This window comes from Dipodomys merriami, unplaced genomic scaffold (genome assembly GCF_024711535.1).
Source record: "Dipodomys merriami isolate MVZ:Mamm:240054 unplaced genomic scaffold, mDipMer1.0.p SCAF_5, whole genome shotgun sequence".
Taxonomy (NCBI): Eukaryota; Metazoa; Chordata; class Mammalia; order Rodentia; family Heteromyidae; genus Dipodomys; species Dipodomys merriami.
In genome coordinates, this window is record NW_027206068.1 from 60,379,785 (window position 1) to 60,394,074 (window position 14,290).

The window sequence follows — 14,290 nt, forward strand, 5'->3', positions numbered from 1 at the left end:
TTCATATAGTTGTAATCTGGAAATTCATACTGACTTCCTCAGAGTAGATCTTAAGTTACTCTCATTTCTTTCAGCTGTATTGTCCTATGATGTATCAGTTACACAGAGTAAGCCGTCTTAACTGGGCATATTTTTATCACATCCTTCTGCAGAGATGTTGCTGCTCTACGTAGAAGCTTTTTGTGGCTGCTAGTTACCTTCCCCCAAATGTTCATAATCAATGTCATTATCCCATAATTGTGGGTGTGGACTTCTTGGATGTGAATTCTCTCATTATCACCAAATCTATAGAAACTGGCTATGTCTACTCATTTTTTCCCTTCTGTTACAAAGGAAGAAAACATAAACATCTCAGAGGAGCACTATTTTGTCTACCACACACTTCATTAATATTTTCCTTAGTATGAGAGCAATACTACATATTCTCATTCCAGAAAAATTAGAAAAACAGACCAGTCACTTAGGAACTGTGTAAGTCCTGATGAAAATAGAGATGCTGTGCATAACTCCTAGTTCCACATCTGGAGATTCAACCAGACACAGATTGAATTTTTTTTTTTTAATTTACCTGAATACTTACAGACTTTCTTGTCATTATTCCCTAAACAATACGGTATAACAACTATTTATATAGCTTTGACATGTATCAAGTATTAGAAGCAATCGAAAGATAAAGTATAGGAGAGGATGTGTTAGGTTCTATACAAATATCATACCATTTTATATGAAAGCCTTTTGAGTGTCTTCAGATTTGGGGGAGAAGATGGAGTTCTGGAACCAAACATCCACAGATACTGAGGGACAACTGTACTTATTAAAAAGGAAGGCTTTCTGAACACTTAAGGCATTTAAGACACTCCAAAAAGTTAATCAAAAGTCACAGATGAGATAGGTTCAGTTCCCAGCACAGAAAGAAAAAATACAAATACATAAATACACATAAATAAAATACATATTTCCAAATAAAATTAGTAAAAAGTTGGGTGCTGGTGGCTTATGCCTGTAATCCTAGCTACTTAGGAGGCTAACTGAGGATCATGGTTCAAGGCCAGACCAGGCAGGAAAGTCAGTGAGACTCTTAGCTTCAGTAAGACAACAGAAAACCGGAAGTGGCACTATGGCTCAAGCCTTAAGCTGAAGAGCTAAAGAACAGCGCCCAGGCCCAGAGTTCAAGCCCCATGACCAACCAAAGAAAAAAGAAAATTAGTAAAGAAAAGTGTCCTAAGACTATAGGCAAGTTAATTGCTCTAGGTCTGAGCATTATCTATAAAATAAATAAAATTAGCTCATCTTAAAAATTATTAATTTTTATTAATACATAATGGCTGATAGCTCCATTCTACAAAATTTTATCAAAAGAGAATAACAGAATATAGGTTTTTTGTTTTAATTTTATTATTTTTAAAAATTATTTTTATTATCTTTAATTGTACATATGAGTTGCCATTTAACAGAGGAGCTATTTTTGTGTTTTGATTTAGTTAATGAATACCCTTCTTCCAGGATTCAATCAGTTATGTTATTAACGTCATAAAACACAAGGAAGGTCACTATGGAGGACAACAAATATACTATGGGATCCTGGATTGGATCCTGATACTGGATCTAGGATAACCAAATACAGTATGGGACCCTGGACATTTGTGGAAAAACACAATGATAACAATAGGGAAAAAATGTGCCAGGTACAATGAAACATGTTTGTAATCCCAACTATTTGTTGAGGCTGAAGCTGAAGGATTGCTTGAGCACAGAAGTTTAAAAACAGCTGTACCACATTTTAACAAGGAAGCAAACCAGTATGAGACGTTGGAGACACTGGTGACGTTTGCAAGATTTACATTCACAAAGGACTCACCAGAATATTGTATGAAAATAACGTACATATAACAAAGACTAATAACCCAGTTTCTTTGTGTGGACCTGTTCTAGGTCTTAAACTGGGAGTTGTCCCTGAGCTTTTTTGCTACTTTCTTCCCCACGCTGACTTTGAAGCGATACTCTGATCTCAGCCTCCTGAGTACCTGGGGTTGTAGCCTTGAGTCACTGGCATCCAGCTGATAACCCAAGTTTTAAAAAAGAAAAATAACTTGAAAGGCCACTTGACATAAAAAGATATCCAAATAGTCAATCCAAATGCAAAAATAGACTTGGCAATGGACAAGGTTCTAATTTCTCCAAATTGGAATGCTCAGGAATTTCTGTTAAGAATGTAAAATGGTGCAGATGCTGTAGAAACAAGATAACAAGCAGTTCCTCAAAACAAAAACAAACAAACAAACAAAAAAAACAACCGAGGGGCTGGGAAGGTGGCTCAGTGGTAGAGTGCTTGCCTTGCATGCTTGAGGCCCTGGGTTCGATTACTCAGCACCACATAAGCAAAAAGAAAAAAAGCAGGAAGTGGTGCTGTGGCTCAAGTGGTAGAGCGCTAGCCTTGAGCTGAAGAGCTGAGGGACAGCACCCAGGCCCAGAGTCAGGTCCCACGACTAGATTCCCCCCCCCCAAAAAAAACAACAACAGAAAGAATAGTCATTATGAAAGACCCTAGTCCCCTAGGATACTTTCGTCAACGGGAGAGCGCCCCAGAAAACTCAGACTCCAGGCCGGGAGATGCAATAAGCAAGAGGAGTTTATTCGACGTTTGCACAAACGGACTCCCTGCCCCGGGTGGTCAGGGAGCCCGGAGCAGCGCTACAAGCCTTTTTTTAAAGGCAAAAACTACAAGATTAATGCATAACACAAAGCATCCCATGATTGGTCCATTTAAAGGTCATCATATACACCAACAATCACTTTGCCACGCGGGAAATTTTGTAACACTCTTTGTAAAATGACTGGCCCATGGTTGGTTTAAGGGGGGTTTACATGGTTACAGGTCTATGATTGGTTGACATTTGGCTTAGCTTGTGGTCTTGCCAGGTGGTCGTAATCTCAAGGTCCTGTCTGGGGAATTTCTAAATGGGAACTGAGGAACACGTACTGTCTGTTCTTTATCTACGACCACTGACCTTGTCCTGGGGCCGGCATCTGGTCCCTGAAACTTCTTAACTCATTTCTGGGAAGGGAAGGGTCAATGCTAGCATAAGCAGGTTTACAGAAGCAGAGTCAGCAGTTAGCAAGTTAGTAATGGTAATGGTCAATTTTTAATCTTTCAATTACTAGAGGTTGGAGGGAGTCAGTGATGAGAAATTGTTTAATAGATACAGAATTTCAGTTTGAGATGCTGAAATGTTTAGGACATAGATGAGTGGTGGAATTGCAACAACTTGAGCATTCTTTTTTTTTTTTTTTTAATAAGTCGTGGGGCTTGAACTCTGGGCCTGGGTTCTGTCCCTCAGCTCTTCAGCTCAAGGCAAGCATTCTAACACTTGAGCCACAGCTCCACTTCCTGTTGTCTGGAGATAAGAGTCTCACAGACTTTCCTGACCAGGCTGGCTTTGAACCAAGATCCCCAGATCTCGGCCTCCTGAGTAGCTAGGATTACAGTTGTGTGCCTGGCAACTTGAACATGCTTAATACCACTGTATTATATTCTTAAAAATAGTTACAACGGGCTGGGAATGTGGCTTAGTGGTAGAGTGCTTGCCTAAAGCCTTGGGTTTGATTCCTCAGTACCACATAAACAGAAAAAAAGCCAGAAGTGGCACTGTGGCCTAAGTGGTAGAGTGCTAGCCTTGAGCAAAAGAAGCTTAGATACAGTGCCCAGGCACTGAGTTCAAGCCCCAGGACAGGCAAAAAAAAAATAAGTTAAAAAAATAGTCACAACAGCTAAGCACCAGTGGCTCATGCTTGTAAACCAAGCTACTCAGGAGGCTCAGATCTGAGGGTCACAGTTCAAAGCTAGCTTGGACAGGAAAGTCTGTGAGGCTTATCTCCAATTAGCCATCAAAATTGGGAAATGGAGCTGTGGCTCAAGTAGTAGAGTACAGGGGCTGGGAAGGTAGCTCAGTGGTAGAGTGCTTGCTTTGCATGCATGAGGCCCTGGGTTCAATTCCTCAGCACCACATAAGCAGAAAAAAAAAGAGAAAAAAAAAAAGCTGGAAGTGATCCACTCATCTACTGAGGGGTATCTGGGTTGGTTCCATATCTTAGCTATGGTAAATAATGCTGCAATAAATATAGTTGTGCTGGTAGCTTTAGTATGACCTTGTTTGTGATCATTTGGGTAAATGCCCAAAAGTGGGATTGCTGTGTCATAGGGGAGCTCTCTGTAGAGTCTTTTGAGGAATCTCCATATTGCTTTCCAAAGTGGTTGAACAAGTTTACACTCCCACCAACAATGTAGTAGGGTTCCCTTCTGGCCATACCACCTCCAACATCTGTTGTTGTTAGAGTTCTTGATTATAGCCATTCTAACTGGGGTGAGGTAGAATCTCAATGTTGTTTTGATTTGCATTTTTTTTATGGCTAGAGAGGTTGAGCATTTCTTCATATGTCTATTGGCCATTCTTATTTCCTCTTCAGAGAAGTTTCTCTGTAAGTCTTGAGCCCATTTACTTACCGGGCAGTTGTTTCTTTGAAGATTTGTTTGTTTTTTTGGGTCCGGTCATGGGGCCTGAACTCTGGGTCTGGGCGCTGTCCCTCTGCTCTTCAGCTCAAGGCTAGCACTCTACCACTTGAGCCACAGCGCCACTTCCGGCTTTTTTCTTTTTGCTTATGTGGTGCTGAGGAATCGAACCCAGGGCCTCCGGCATGCAAGGCATGCGCTCTACCACTGAGCCACCTTCCCAGCCTCTCTTTGAGGATTTGATGTTGGGGATATAATGTTTTGAATTCCAAGTATATTTTAGATATGAGATCCTATCCGTTATCCATTGTATGGCTAGTGAAGATCTTCTCCCAATCTGTGGGCTTTCTGTTGATCTTGCTAGCTATGTCCTTTGCCATGCAGAAGCTTTGCAGTCTGAATAGCAAAAATGATCCTTAACAGAAAGAATACTGCTGGAGGAATATCAATACCAAATTTCAAACTCTACTACAAAGCCATAGTAATCAAAACAGCTTGATACTGATAAGAACAGACCTGAGGACCAATAGAATAGAATCGAAAACTCAGAAATGAACCCACAGACCTATAGCCTAATCTTTGAAAAGGGAGCTAAAACAATAGAATAGAAGAAAGACAGCTTCTTCAGTAAATGGTGCTGGCAAAATTAGTTATTCATCTGTAGAAAACTTAAGCTAGATTCCTATATATCAACCTGCACCAGAATCAACTCCAAATGGATCAAAGACCTCGGAGTCAAAGCAGGTACCCTGAAAACATTACAGGCAGAAATAGGAGAAACCCTAGGTCTCCTTGGCACAGGCTAAAATTTTCTTAATAAAGACCCAGAAACACAACAAATCAAAGAAAGGTTGAACAAAAAAACCTTAAGGAACAAGTTCCCAGGCCCTGAGTTCAATCCCCAGGACCAGCACATACACAGAAAACACAGAAAGCAGTTACAACAGTAATCTTAGGTATACTTACCATAATTTTTTTTTTTTTTTGGTCTGTCAGCACTGGAGTTTAAACTCTGGACTTCTACGGGGTTGGGGGTTTAGCCCAGAAGGGCGCCTGCCCGGTGCGCACAAGGCCCTGGGCTCGGTCCTCAGCCCTGGGGGGGTGGGGTGGGGGGAGGGAGAGCTATAAACTCAGGACTTCTTGCATACTAGGCTAGTGTCCTGTCACACCTCTAATACTTTTTGACTGGTTTTTTGAGAGTTAGAGTCTTCCTGCTTAAATACATACTTGCACTATAGTCTGCCTATTTTTAGGTAGGTAAAAATCATCCTTTTGTAGCTGGGATGACAAACCTGTTCCACTGTGTCTTGTTTCCATTGGAGTCTCACAAACTGCCCAGTCTTACCTAGACATCTGTCCTCCCATTTTCAGCCCCACAAATAGGTAGGATTACAGGCATAAGCCACGAGGGCCAGGCTGTCATCACAGTTTTTGTTTGTTTGCTTGCTTGTTTTGTTTTTTGTTATTTTTTTAAAGCACAGTTATGGTTGTAATGAGATATAAATTAAAATCACAATGTGACATAATTACTTATATAATTACAATAAAAAGGAAAAGACTAAGGATAGAAGCAACTGAAATTCTGATTTCATGCTTTTACGTGAGAAACTAGTACAAGTATTTTGGAAAATCATTTGGGTGTTATCTATCTAGCTGAAAATACACCTCCCTTATAACCTAGCAATTCTGCTCCTACATAGATAGCTAAAAGACATGCTTTTGCTTTATCCAAGAACACTTATAGCAATATTTTTTTCATTATCTTCAAATAGTTGTACAGATGGGAATTTATGTGCATTTATGCATACAATGCACCTTGATCACTTGATCACTCTCCTTCCCCATCTAGTCCCTTTCTACCCATCTCCTCAAGTTTCCTAATTTATATAGCAGCATTTTTATTACCCCAAACTTAAAATGACCAGCAGTTCCATCAATAAAAAATTAATAAGTTATAAGTATTCATGCAATGGGATAATTCTTCAATAGAACAAACTATTATTACATAGAAAAAATTTGGATAACCAATTGGTTTATTTGTTTATTTATTGAAGTGCTGGGAATCAAACCCCAGGGTTAGGTAAACACTGTATCACTCACTGAGCTATATCTCCGACTTCAACTTGAATAACTCTTTTTTTTTTTTTTTTTTTGGTGGGTCATGGGGCTTGAACTCTGGGCTTGGGCGCTGTCCCTGCACTCTACTGCTCAAGGCAAGCGTTCTACCGCTTAAGCCACAGCACCACTTCTGGTTTTCTAGTGGTTTATTGGAAATAAGAGTCTCACGGACTTTCCTGCCCGGGCTGGCTTTGAACCACGATCCTCAGATCTCAGCCTCCAGAGTAGCTAGGATTATAGCCATGAGCCACTGGCGCCTGGCTTGAATAACTCTTTAAAACATATAGCAGAAAGAAACAGACACTTAAGACTATATATTTTACTGGATTTAGTAGTGCACTCCTGTAATCCTAATACTCAGGAGGATCACAAGTTCAAGGCCAGAGACCTTGTCTTAAAAAAAGAGAGACTATATATTTTGTGATACTTATATTAGTTTCAAAATAAGCAAACCCATCAATAGTGATAGAAATAACCCACAGGGATTAAGTTTAAGGAGAAGGGAGGCCAGTGACTGAGAGGGGAGAGGGTATGAATAATATCTGTAAGGGTACAGGGAGGAAGTGGTGCTGTAGCACCCAGGCCCAGAGTTCAAGCCCCACGACCAAAAAACAACAACAACAACACTGTACAGGGAATATTCTTTTTCCTTATCTGTGAGTATGAGTGGTTACAAAGTATGTAGACCTAAAATTTTATTAAGCTGGGACTTATCAATTTGTGTACTTGTTTGTAGATAAGTTATTTTTCAATAAAAAGTTTTTTTTTAAAGAGGAAGACTATAGTGAGAAATTCACATTCTACACTTATTTAATAACTTCATGCTTTGTTATTTTATCCCCTACCTTCCATATTCATAAAAATTGATGCACATTACTTTCTCATTCTCATTCTGGTTGTTTTCAAGTTTAAGAACTTTTCAAGGTTAAGTATGGGTGGTGGCGTTAACTGTAGTGAACCCTGACCTGAACTTGCTATATCAGGGGAATTGAGGATTTAAGTAAGTCAACACTCCACTCCCAGGTTCTAGAGACTTAGCAGGGAGTGGAGAAGGCAGCTTAGTGCTGGCTTCATTATACTATAGTCTGTATTGCTTAATTACTTTCTGGTTAGATTAGTCAGCAATGAGGAGGCACTTTTAGCTCTATTAGCATAATTTTGCTATATTTCTATTCATGGTTTTGTTCATCATTGTTTGTCCCTGGTTCCCATTTTCTTCCTTTTACTCTTCAAGTACTAGCTCTTTTTTTTATTTTTTGAGCTGCTTTCTGAGCTATTTATTTGTCATTCAGTATATATTCCATTGGTTGATTATGTTTTGCATATAAAAATAAGACACTCATTTCAGCCCTCAAAATGTTTACAGTTCCAATGTAGAAACAACTAGTTACAACATTGAGATGTGCTGTGATACAGATCAGTTTGGGTGATTATTCAGAGACTTGTACAATTGATTCTCAAGTTAGACCAAGAGCTGGAACTGTGTGCTGAAAGGCATATGTACGCACATGAATGTTCACTATGAGCAGGGGGGAAATGCAGAGAGCTAGTTCTCTAAGACATATGCAGAGGCAAAGACAAAAACAGTCTTGTATCTTATTATGCTAAGGAGTTTGAATTTATTTGAGTGTAGTGGGGAACTTTGGGGTATTGTGAACTAGGAAGTGATGTGATCATACTTCAGAATGATCATGCTATGACAATTATGTATAAATAAATTGAAATTGAATTTAACATCTCTATAGGTCATTATGGGGTAGAATTATCTAAGATCTTGCTTCTCGAAGTGTAGTCTCAGCACCCTGGGCATCATCTGAGAGCTCTTGGGACCTACTCTAAACTTACTAAATTAGAATGGAAATTTTAATAATAATTCAAATAATTTATATGCGCATTCAGATGTGAAAAGCACTGATTTAGACTGATATACCAATAGTCAGGTATCAGAAGCTGGTATTAAGAAGAAAGGAGAGGGCTGGGATATAGCCCAGTGGCAAAACGCTTGCCTAGCAAGTATGACATCCTGGGTTCAATCCTCAGTACCAAAAAAGAAAAGACAAAAAAAAAAAAAAAAAGAGGAAGAAAGGAGAGGGGCTGGGAAGATGGCTCAGTGGTAGAGTGCTTGCTTTGCATGCGTGAGGCCCTAGGTTTATTCCTCAGCACCACATACACAGAAAAAGCCAGAATTGGGCGCGATAGCTCAAGTGGTAGAGTGCTTATCTTTAGCTGAAGAGCTCAGGGACACCACCCATGCCCAGAGTTCAATCAAGCCCCACGACTGACTAAAATTTTTTTTAAAAAATAAGAATTTAGCCAGGCACTGGTGGCTCATGTCTGTAATCCTAGCTGTTAAGGAGGCCTAGATCCGAGGATCATGGTTCAAAGACAGTTAGGGCAGGAAAGTCTGTGAGACTTTTTTTTTTTCTTTGTCAGTCCTGGGGCTTGAACTCAGCCTGGGGGTTGTCCCTTAGCTCTTCAGCTCAAGGCAAGTGCCTTACCACTTGAGCCTCAGTTCTACTTCCCGTTTTCAGGTAGTTAATTGCAGGTAAGAGTCTCAAAGACTTTTCCTGCCCAGGCTGGTTTTAAACATTGATCCTCAGATCTAAGCCTCCTGAGTAGCTAGGATTACAGGGTTGAACCACCAGTGCCCAGCTAGTGAGACTCTTATCTCCAGTAAACCACCAGAAAACTGAAAATGACTCTGTGGCTCTAGTGGTAGAGCACTAGCCTGGGCCCAGAGTTCAAGCCCCACAACCGACCAAAAAAAAAAAAAAAAAAAAGAAGAAGAAAAGAAGGAGAAGCTGATGAAGGAAGAGGAAAGGAAAGAGATTATGGAGTACATGTTCTCTCTGGAATATCTTTTCCAGTCTTTCTCCTCAGGACATACCAGTGACTTCTGCACAATCTTTTTCCTTCCTTCCTTCCTTTTCTTCCTTCCTTCCTTCCTTCCTTCCTTCCTTCCTTCCTTTTCTTCCTTCCTTCCTTCCTTTACTCACTCCCTCTCTCTCTCTCTCTCTCTCTCTCTCTCTTTCTTTCTTTCTTTCTTTCTTTCTTTCTTTCTTTCTTTCTTTCTTTCTTTCTTTCTTTCTTTCTTTCTTTCTTTCTTTCTCTTGTGGGGCTTGAACTCAGGGTCTAGGCACTGTTCCTGACCTTTTTGGCTCAAGGCTAGTAGTACTCTACCTCTTTGAGTCACAGAGCCATTTCCAGTTTTCTGGTGGTTAATTGAAGATAAGTCTGGATTTTCCTGCCTGGGCTAGCTTCAAACCACGATCCTCGGGTCTCAGCCTCCTGAGTAGCTAGGATTACAGGCATGAGCCATTGGCAACTGGCTTTGCACATGCTTTACCTCCTCACCTCTATGAAGCACCTCTGATGCCATGCCCCAGTTCAAAATGGTGCCCTTGCCATATACTTTCATAGCACACTGACTCACATGTTCATTTTTCATACTCTTGTTGTAATTACTTATCTAATTGTTTCTTCCTTGCTAGACTCTTAAGCACTTTGAAGGCAAGTCAGAAATATGGTAGCAATAAATATTTGTGATTTGGTTAAATGAATAAAGTGATTATATATAAGAGGAAAAGATGGATTTGAGAATATCAGAAGAAGAATATACATGATCATTATTGGCAATAATAATGTGTTTTAACAAAAGGTGAACAAATACAGCAGTGGTACTCATTAGACACTATGTTGAAAATGAACTATATAACTTGTGAGTAGGGACAGTAGGGGAAAAACTGGGAGAGAGCAAGGGAAGGGGTGACATTGTCCAAAAAGAAACATATTCATTACCCAACTTATATAACTGTAACCTATCTGTATATTACCTTTATAATAACAATTTTTTAAGGACCAGAAAAAATGTTTTAAATAGAAAAATTCCAGTTAATTTCTTTGTGGTATTGAGGTTTGTTTTCAAGCTTGCTAGGCAGATACTCTACCACTTAACCTGCATTCCTTTTACCCTGGTTATTTTTGAGATAAAGACTCACTTTTTGCCTGGGCCAGCCTGGACTGCAAGCCTCTTATTTATGCTTCCCACAGTAGCTTGTATGACAGGTACTTATCGTCTCATCTAGCTGTTATTTGTTAGGATGGGGTCTGGTGAGCTTTTTACCCAGGCTAGCCTTGAACTGCAATCCTCCTGATTTCTATTACCTTCCAAGAAGACTTAGATATTGTACCTTTTATATAATAATTTTTTATCCTGTGTGTGTGTTAGGGCTTAAACTCTGGGCCATTCCCTATCTGGGCCATTCCCTCTCATTTGGCTTTTTTCACTCACAACTGGTGCTCTACTACTTGAGCTATGCCTCCAGTTCTGGCTTTTTGCTACAGTCAGTTGGAGATGAAAGTCTCTCAGATTTGTTAGTCCAGGTTGGCTTTGAACTGGGATTCTTAGATCTCAGCCTCCTATGTAGCTAGGATTATAGGATTGAGTTATGGTGTCTAGCATAGGTCAACAATCTTAATATCTTCAGTATTCAGATTGAGAGCAAAAACAAGTAATTCACCTGATGTTACATAGTAAGTGCCAGATTTAACCAGGCAGGTTAGTAGTACTCTACAATATCTAGTTCTGGGCAAAAATAGCTCCCCGATTGTGTGTGTGTATGAACATTTATTACTTGGTCTCTATAAAACTATTTGAGGAAATTGCTATTATTCTGTTTTACACATAAGGAAACAATGGCTCTGAAAATTAATGTAGCTTTCTTAAGGGTACAGCTAACTTTCTAACTATAATCCATTCAATGTTAAGACCTGTGTCTTGCTGGGGGCTGGGGGCTCATGCCTGTAATCCTAGCTACTCAGGAGGCTGAGATCTGAGGATCACAGTTTGAAGTCAGCCTTGGTAGAAAAGCCCTTGAGACTTTTACCTCCAATAAACTACTCAGAAAAAAGCCAGAAGTAGCGCTGTAATTCAAGTACAGTGCTAGCCTTGAGCACAAAGAGGCTCAGGGACAGCGCCCAGGCCCAGAGATTAAGCCCCAGGACCAGCAAAAACAAAACAACAACAAAAACAGACCTGTGTCTTTCTTGGTAATTGTGATACTTCCATGTTAAGCCTAAAGTATGTATGGAATATGTGTCTTCAGATAACAAGGAACTGAGGGGTAAAATGCCTACCATCATTTGGGATATGAAGTAGGAAGGAGGACTTAAAAGTCCTGTTGCTATGGTAACATTGACATTTCAAATTTGAAGGGGTTGTTAAAAAAATACTTGAGATGAACTTGTAGAGAGAAAAGATTTACTTTGACTTATGGTTTCAGAGATCTACAGTTACTTGGCCATATTGCTTTGGGCCTGTAGTAAAGTAGAACATCTTGGTACCTTCTGTTACTTTGTGATGGTTGCGCAGCTACCATCTTGAAGAACATGCTCCCAATGTCTTACCTTCCTCTAAGCCTTGCCCTTTTGAAATTCCACTACCTCCCAATAGCTCCATAGGCTGGTGACCAGGCCTTCATACATGAGTTTTAGGGACACTTGAAATTTAAACAGTAACTAAACAAAGGAAATTTAAAGTCTAGCAACTTCATAACTAAGCAGATTGAGCTTTGAACTCCTGCTGCATAGGAAACTTATCCTCTAATTAGCTATTCTGAGGTGGCTAAAGAATCATTACTGTTTTTCTTATTGTCACAAAGAAGCCAGATGGATTAGAAATACTGAATGAGTAATCAGGTGACTTTCCACAGTCTAATAAAATCATTAGAGACAAGCCAAGAATAGAAGACAGGGTCACAGTCTTGTGCACTTTACCCTGTGCTTATGACTCTTTAGGTTCCAGATTCATTTTCTTTTGTTCAAAACTGTTCTGCCACTGTAGTTACTTCTTTATTGCTGGGTCTGGAAACACTTAACTTTCTGACCTTCCCCCTTTAGCTCTAAGCATGGACTCAATCTGACTCTGATCATCTGGCACGCCCTCAGTGATTATGATCCCATTACCAAGCAAGCCACCATTGGTAGAAAACAGGACTTTGAGTTGTTCTTAGAGTTAAAGTGAGCTTCTCAGCCCTTCACAAACTATCAGTTTTTTGGGTTTTTGTTTTTGTTTTTGTTAAATAGAGGGCTGACATGATTTGACTTTTTTTTTTATAAGTTTCTAACTCATTTAAATGTTAAAGGTTCTGTAATGTGCAAGATCTCATTCTTGATCTGTATGGGCATATTTTTTAAGGTACATTATAGTTAATGAACTTATATTAGAAGCAAGTTTATAACTAGTATTTAGGCCTGTGCTTCATGCCTTATACCGTCCCAATCAGTGAATAGATCTTAAGTTCTCAGGTACAATAGTTGCGGGCTGGAAAGGTGGCTCAGTGGTAGAGTGCTTGCCTTGCATACATGAGGACCTAGGTTTGATTCCTTAGCACCACATAAGCAGAAAAAGCAAGAAGTGGCTCTGTGGCTCAAGTGGTAAGAGTGCTAGCCTTGAGCTGAAGAGCTGAGAGACAGCACCCAGGCCCAGAGTTCAGGCCCCGTGACTGACCAAAAAATATATATATATATTTTGTATTATTTGGTATTTTATTTTTACTGCAGAAATCATTATAGAAAGATGTAGTAAGGCCATAACTTTCAAGTGGAATCTATTTTAGTTAAAAAATACACTAGGCTAGCAAAACAAAAGCCAGAATTACAATAATGTCGGGCCTACCAAAGAGATACATTTTAGCTGTTTTATTATTTTATTCCTAATCCTAGTTTTTTTAGAACACATTTTTCTCTTATGGCTTAATAGATAACTATCACAAAGGCAGTCGTCTTCTGTTTAATAAATAATAATATGGAGAATATAAACAAGCATGCTAATAACATAGTAATTTGCTGATTAGAATTACATAATATTCTGAGAATCCAGTTCCACTGTAGCAGTTGTACAGGTTTTTTTTTAGCTTGATTTGTTCTCAAAAGCATTGTTACATGCAGATCATAATGGATTATCACTGATGCAGATAAAGCAGTAGAGAGTGATTATATATTCCTGCAGGGATCACGTTATGATTAAGGATTAAAACCTTTTTAGGGACTCACCATCCAGTAAGCCATACCTGTGGTAATAGAACTAACTCTTATCTATAAGTAAAAAATAATGTAATAAATTTTCTAAAATAGATGTAAACATTTTAAGTACACTGATTTATGCAAGTTTTTCCCCCAAAATATTTTGATACATCATAGAAAAAATTTTAATTTATTTTAAAATTTATTTTCTCTCTTTTTCTTTCTTATTCTTTCTCTTTCTCTTTCTCTCTCTGTCTCTCTGGTCTACTTGAATTTGAACTCATGTTTACTAGGAAAGGGCTCTAAAACTGCCGTGCCTCCATTCTTGTTTTGCATTAGTTGTTTTTGATAATATCTTGCTTTTGTGCAGGCACACACTTGAACTGTGACTACCTTAATTTAGGTTTTCAGTCATAGCTAGGATGACAACAAATACAACTGTGCCCAGTTAAGAAGGGGTCTTGATACCCAAATGTTCACACACAAGGCCACACTAAAGCTACCAGCACGACTATGCCTATTGCAGCATTATTTACCATAGCTAAGATATGGAACCAACCCAGATGCCCCTCAGTAGGTGAATGGATCAAGAAAATGTGGTATATATACACAATGGAATTCTATGCTTCCATCAGAAAGAAT

General features: G+C 39.2%; 1 protein-coding gene across 3 annotated transcripts in view; it reads left to right on the forward strand.

Moving 5' to 3' along the window:
- The window catches only part of Ahcyl2 (adenosylhomocysteinase like 2), a 158,329-nt gene that overhangs the window by 78,861 nt on the left and 65,178 nt on the right, over positions 1 to 14,290 (forward strand). The window lies entirely within an intron of this gene.